Genomic DNA, 7,134 nt, shown 5'->3' on the forward strand with positions numbered 1-7,134 from the left:
TGTGTCTGCCATGTGTAAAACTGGTCCCCATTAAATTTGGCTATTTCTTGTGCTGTACTCATGATGATGTGAAGGCGATCTTACCTCTTGATCCAATTTCAAGATTCAAGGGCAGTGTCTACCCTTTTACAACTCAATCTGGTGTTTAAGAGATGATTACAATAAATTTATCCGCATAAAATCACGAGAAATTACATTAAATCAAGGGTAACCAATGTGTACGGAATGGTTGGAGTATCAAACCAACTCTGAATTGTAATATGAAGTTATAGGGATTTGTATCAGATACCTAATGGTAAATTTGAACCCTCAATTGCACCAAAATACAGTGATTAGCACTGATTAGCAAATTAATCCACTATTTTGTGTGCAAAAAACAGAGTATGCGGGGAGTCCAGATCTGAGGCCTTAGACTTCAAATGAGTTCAAAAGCTTTCAAGGCCATCAATAGCAATGAGTCTAGTAGAGGATTAAGCCAATAAACACAAGATTTGACCAAATATTGAATGCTTAATCTATGTTTTACCAAAGTCACCTGCAGATTTGATGAAGAACTTGGATCTCAATGTAGACTTGATCAAATTGAATTCTGACTTCACCAGCTTGTAGAGCATGCTTGCAAACCCCTGGAGCTATGAGAAATTAGACCAATTTGATTGGATGAAGACAAGATCTGTAGATTTCTCAGAAAAAACTATGCTGGCTAAAAACACGATTTCTCCTCCTTCCGCCGGCGGTTTGTGCTTCTGATTGGCTTGGCTGGAGCACCGTTGGGTTAGCTATCTTGGGCTAGAAGGTTTTGGGCAATGGTTGAGTGTGCAAGGAGAGGGAGCTCCTCCACTGGGGTGCAGAGACTAGTTGAAAAAAGAGGAAAATTTTATAATTTTCTACTAATCCTAATTCGCAAAATGATTAGCAAGATAATGGACTCACAAATTGATGGATTCTAGGCATGGCTCTGATACCATGTTGAAATTAGAGCAATGTGATGAGCTATGGTGGATCAAATGCCAGAATCAACATCATTAACAAAGTGATTAAATGATAATTAAGACGTAATTAACAAATAGCTTAATGTAGGCATGGATAATCAAAAACCAGCAAATTCTCATTAGGCCAATGCCTCAATTTATATAGTTTACATCCAAGCATCTAATCCCACTGATTTCTCCTTGATTCACTCCACCTCTCCCTGAATATCTCCACCTCTTTTGCTCGATTCTCTCCACCTCTTCACTTTTCCCAAAATATCTCCCGGAATATCTCCACACTTCCTAAATCTTCTCATACTACCCTTTATTCTCTCCCAATAGATTCTTCTCACCTTTTCACAGGTTCTTTCACATTTAGAGATTCTCTTTTACAGCCTCTAACCAAGGGCTTGTTCCCGCACACACCCTATTCACTTGTATATTTCAACATAAAAGATACTGTGGACCGTGATGAAAGCAGCAGTGAAGGTACAAACAAAGTCTACACAACCAATGTTGTCTACAAAGAGATATTGAAAATGGCATCCAGAAGAATGTAAATATAATCTACGCCCAGAAGGTAGAGAATGAGCTATTGATACAACAACCTACAAATGCCAGAGACTACATTCATAGATATCTTTGTATCAATTAAGTAAGCATTTGGAAGGAGAATGTTTGCAAAGATGTGACATGTGCAATCTATGTTGTCTTTAATAAGTGTGCATGCTTTCAAGTTGATTGATGTTTCCTTTAGAATGACAATTATTTTATTGTGATACAAAGGCATGAAGTAAAATAGGAGTTGGATGGAAAAATTCCTTCAATTTATCTCCCACAATGGCCCTATCATTGCCGGTAATATTAAATTGATATACATAAATATACTTACATTGTGTGGAATAAATGGTTGACATTGAGATAAAGCCACCATGCAGATCCACAAGTATGGAGTCCCCTATCTATTTCTCAAGGGGGGTCGTTTAAAAATTCTTGAGATGGCTATAGGGGCACGGTGAGTTTATCTTTGTTTTTATAACATTTAGATAAGCAAATGTTTTGCTTTTGACTTGCTTAAAGTGCCATTATTAATTTTTCTTACTTGGTTTGAAATACTTAACATTCATATACACACACACACACACACACACACACACACACACACACACACACACACACACACACACACATATATATATATATAGAGAGAGAGAGAGAGAGAGAGAGAGTGACCTCAAAATCTTGTGTAAATGATTAGTGAAGTGCAGTGTCATATTTGATATCACGGGTATTATTTCTTAGGATTGATGTGGCAAGGAGATTATTTTCATTTATTTATGGCGATGGAAAAGATATTTAAGGTATTAGTCTTGATGTTTGCTATAATATAGTCATCATTGTTTATCATAATCTATTTAATCTTGATGGCTTAATTATAGACCCCCTGTCTTAGGAAGGACAAGCAATAACATCTCTAATGATCGAGCTACTAGAGTGCGCAAGTGTATTACGGTATAAAAACTTGCTTTTTATGTAGTTTTTGTGTTTACTTATAAATATAAATTATTATTGATATATTTTTTTGAAACAGGGAATATCTTTTTATGTAGTTTTTGTGTTTACTTATAAATATAAATTATTATTGATATATTTTTTTGAAACAGGGAATATCTTTTTTTTGAAACCTAGATTATTGCTAGGTTTGTATGGTCCATACAACGAGAGCTTTTGGCTCCTTGGAATTTACAATCATTGCGAAAGATTGCGGATCAGCTTTATGTACATGTAATGTTTGTATAGGCACTGGATATAATTATATAATTATATCTTGCAATAGCTAATGTTATTATCTTTTTTTTTTTTTTGACAGATGGAGGCAAGGAGTATAGACTTCCAAGGAGAGATAATCCAGTCGCTCTCGAAAATTGTTTTAATGGTTTGCTCACGTGTATTAAGATTGTCACCACTACACTGGGTTGTAATGCTAAAGATATATGTATGCCAAGTTTGGTGCTTTATTCAAAGAAAAGTAAGTTCTTTAAGAGCTCCTACATGGATATATATGGCAAGCATGGTGTGTTCATATATATATATATATATAGGTTGTCAAGTTGAGGACCATGAGGCCCAAAATGGGCTTCAAATATAAGGCCTTTCTCATGTTCAAAAAGAAGTTTTCATTTTACACATGTACATATGGCAAGTCTTGTCTTTATGAGCTTTGTTTAAGTTATGAATCGTATTTGGTATTCTATTTTGTTTGTTTCAATTCCTATTGAATAGTGTTCGCTTTTTAAAGGTAGTTGTACAAACCTACACATGTACATGTGGCAAGTCTTATCTTTATGAGGCTTGTTGAGTTATGGGTTGTATTTGGTGTTTTATTTTGTTTATTTCAATTCTTATTGAGTGAGTCTGATAGTGTACGCTTTTTAAAGGTCCTTGTACAAACTTACACATGTACATATGGCAAGTCTTGTCTTTATGAGGCTCCTTGAGTTATGGATTGTATTTGGTATTCTATTTTGTTTGTTTCAATTCTTACCGAGTGAGTATAATAATGTCTATTGAATGTACACTTATTTAAGGTAGCTATACAAACTTACTACTTGTATACTTTATAGATATTTGGAAAGATTACTTATCATCTAGAGTTTACCAAAATGTATTTGGTATTCTTTTTTGTTTGTTTTAATTCTTAGTATTTAGTGAATAGAATTATGTTTATTGAATACACTTTTTTTAAAGATAGTGAATTAGAATTGGAACAAACTTACCACTTGTATACAAGCAGTGCACACATGGTCAAAATGCATGTTTTGGAAAACCATTATTTTGTAGATCAAGGTAGATATGACCAAGCCATCTTAATAGTGTGGTAGACATAAGATTGAGTATCTACATGGCTAATCCCCATGCCTAATGGATGTCTCTGGCCCATGCTTCCAAGTCCCTAGAAATGGACTCTTGTTGTTGTTATAAGAAGCTACCTTTATTTTGATTGGTTGAAAAAATATACATTATTTGATTCTTAAGTTTAAGTCCACACTAAATGGGGGAGTTGCACATTTAATATCGGTAGATGCATGTGAATTGCGCTATTAGTTCTCTTGTCCTATTTAAATGACACGTGGAAGTTGCCTTTATTTTGTTGGCTGAATTTGTTTGTTTGTTTTCTTGCACTGGAATATTAAGGGACTCATGAGAGTGGCTAATCATGCTAAGTAAGGCCCAAAATAGGGACGAATCATGGCTAGGGAGCAGTGCTTGAAGAAAACGGCATTCTAGTTTATTTGTACCAACCAGAATTAAGAAAAACTAGCTTAGATTATGATTTTTCATATATTTTAGTTGTAGAGATTTTAGAAACAAAAAAAGGATAGATTTAATAGTTGTCAAATATGTTTTTTTTCTGAAATTTGAAGCCTTCAGAGGGGCATCAAATTCGGATAGGGAGTCAAGTTCATGACTTCAAAGTTCAGACGTTACGTTCAGCTTTTAGAGCAGGCTTTTAATAAATGCGAAAAGTGTGCTAGGGAGTCACCTACATCATACATGACTTCATACCAATCGATCAGCTTTTAGAGCAAGCATTTAATAAAAGCAAGAAGTGGGACACAACCAATGCTAGAGAAAAACTTTTTTCTCAGCCCGTGGGAAAAAAGTTACCTCGTGAGGAAAAAGTTTAATTGATTTTTTCTATTCAAAATCTCATTATTAATCAATTTTTATGACTAAAAACTTATAAATTTTTATCGATTTTTGTAAAGATAGTAAATTCAATCAGTTTTAATCGATGCAGATTTCTATTGTTTGTTGTGAGTGTGGTGGTGGGTATGAGAGCGTGGCGAGAGAGAGAGAGAGAGAGAGAGCGTGTGTGTGAGAGTGGTGCGTGTGTGAGTCATGAAGAAATTGTGGGTGAGAGAGAATCACGAAGCAATCCTCCATCTGGGGGTGGGTTGAGCTTGCGTAAGTGTCGCCCTGTGTGTGAGAGAGAGAGAGAGTGTGTGTGTGTGGGGTGAGACAGGGTCATGAAGAAATCGTTCATGTGGTGTGGTGCGCGTGTGTGTGAGACAGAGTCATGAAGAAATCGACCATATGGGGTTGGGTCGCGCGCTACTGTCTTTTACTAGGTATCGCCCTCGTGGCCATCTTCTCCACTCGGGCTGCTACCCTTGCCGACCCTAGTCGCAAGTACTTCCTGGCGGCGGCTGTCATCGCCGCCTGCTTCGTCTTTTTGTGTATGTATATTCTCAGACGCTTCTTCCGCCTCGAAACCAAGGAAGATCTGCGGCGTACTGAGGATGACATGGAAGCTGATGCCGAGTTTCTCCAGAGCCTCAGAGGCCTCCCCGCTAGGTTCTCTTTCAAGGAGCTTGAATCTGCTACAGATAACTTCAGCAAGAAGCTCGGAAAGGGTGGCTTCGGTTCTGTCTATGAAGGTATCCTCCCTGACGGTGGCACAGTTGCTGTTAAGAGACTAGAGAAAGAAGGGCGCGGCCAAAAGGAGTTCTGTGCAGAGGTGGCCACCATCTCTAGAATCAGACATGTCAACCTCGTCCGCTTGAAGGGTTTCTGCACAGAGGGCTTTGAGAGATTGCTGGTCTATGAATTCATGCCCAGAGGTTCTCTCGACAGATGGATATTTCATAGCAGAGATGAGAAGGTGCTTTTCTTATCCTCCCCTTCTTCTTCACCTTCTGATGCTATTATGGTTTTGAACTTGGAAACCCGATTTCGCATTGCACTGGAGACTGCACGCGGCCTCGCCTACCTGCATGAAGAATGTGAAGAGACCATCCTGCATCTGGATGTGAAGCCACAGAACATTCTGCTCGACGAGCAGTTCCGAGCTAAGGTTTCCGATTTTGGGCTCTCCCGTTGCATGGACAGGGCTCAAAGCAGGCTCATGACTACCATGAGGGGCACACCTGGCTACCTTGCTCCAGAATGGCTCTTGGAAGCAGGCATTGATGGCAAAACAGATGTCTACAGCTTCGGAATGGTTGTACTGGAGATTGTGAGTGGGAGGAGGAGTCTGGACCAATCTGAGGAGAATCCTGACCATTGGTTCTTGCCAGCCATGGCCTTCAAGAAGCTGCAGGAAGATGCCACAATGGATATCTTGGACCCCTTGCTGCAAGGCAAGCTTGATGAGAAGAGCTGCAAGCAAGCCTTCACGATGATCAAAGTTGCTTTGTGGTGCATCCAAGAAAATGCATCCATGAGGCCAAGCATGAGCAATGTTGTGCAGATGCTGGAGGGAAAACTGGAGGTGATTGAGCCCCCTTTGTCACGCAACTTCCTCGCTTCAAGAGGCGTTGATAAGCCATCCCTGGTATCCATCTCTGTCTGTGATGCTGAGACCCTCAGTTTACCCAGATAATAGACATGGTTTACACATACTTCCATCAACAGATGGGGTTCCAAGTGATGAAGTAAATGGACCAGACTAGTGCAGAGACGAGCAGCTTTTTGTGCAAAGAGACATAAAATGCAATAATCCTATACTTCATGGTAATGGTGTTTCCTTACCATGTTCAATGTTGTGAAGACAAACTCTTGATCCTGAAATTTCATTACAGAAATCTGCCACTTTAAATTATTGAGCCTTAACTCCTATACTAGACTCTCTCTCATCACACTCGGACACGTGCATGTCTTGATATGCCCCATCGTGATGTATAATAAGAGAGCCTACCAATCTCACAGTTTTGTTCTTAGGTCTAGAGTTTTCAAACTTAACAAGAACAAATACCTAGGGTAGAATCTAGATGTTGCAGGGGCATGTCACATCATCATATATGATCAAATAATGAAAAAAGAGTAAGTAATTTGATAACTGTTAATAAATAAATAGTTATTGAGGAATGAAACAAAATCTTTTATTCAATAAGATGCAATTTTTCTGAAAGTGAAGGAATGAATTTCACTTTTTTGGAGAATTGATAAGAGGCATATTACTATAGCATGCTAGTGGTTCTCTGTAGATATTTTGTCCATTTGCATGCATATTCAAGAAGCTACATGCGTATGGGATGCATATTTCTCATGCACATTTCTAAAAAGGTAGTAGTGATCTTGTATCTAATAGCATGCAACTTTTCAAAAAATGTGCATATGCATAGGGGACCTTGGATTCATTTTTCTCTATGCAAGTTTT

General features: G+C 38.2%; 1 pseudogene across 1 annotated transcript; it reads left to right on the forward strand.

The window, feature by feature from the left end:
- Positions 1 to 4,794: 4,794 nt before the first annotated feature.
- Positions 4,795 to 6,874, forward strand: LOC147613442 (G-type lectin S-receptor-like serine/threonine-protein kinase SD2-5 pseudogene; annotated as a pseudogene). The gene has a single exon (XR_015263190.1). The product of XR_015263190.1 is annotated as a G-type lectin S-receptor-like serine/threonine-protein kinase SD2-5 pseudogene (transcript).
- Positions 6,875 to 7,134: the final 260 nt, after the last annotated feature.

Source organism: Cibotium barometz, chromosome 43 (genome assembly GCF_041138505.1).
Source record: "Cibotium barometz isolate CiBa-2024 chromosome 43, ASM4113850v1, whole genome shotgun sequence".
In the NCBI taxonomy this organism is placed as follows: domain Eukaryota; kingdom Viridiplantae; phylum Streptophyta; class Polypodiopsida; order Cyatheales; family Cibotiaceae; genus Cibotium; species Cibotium barometz.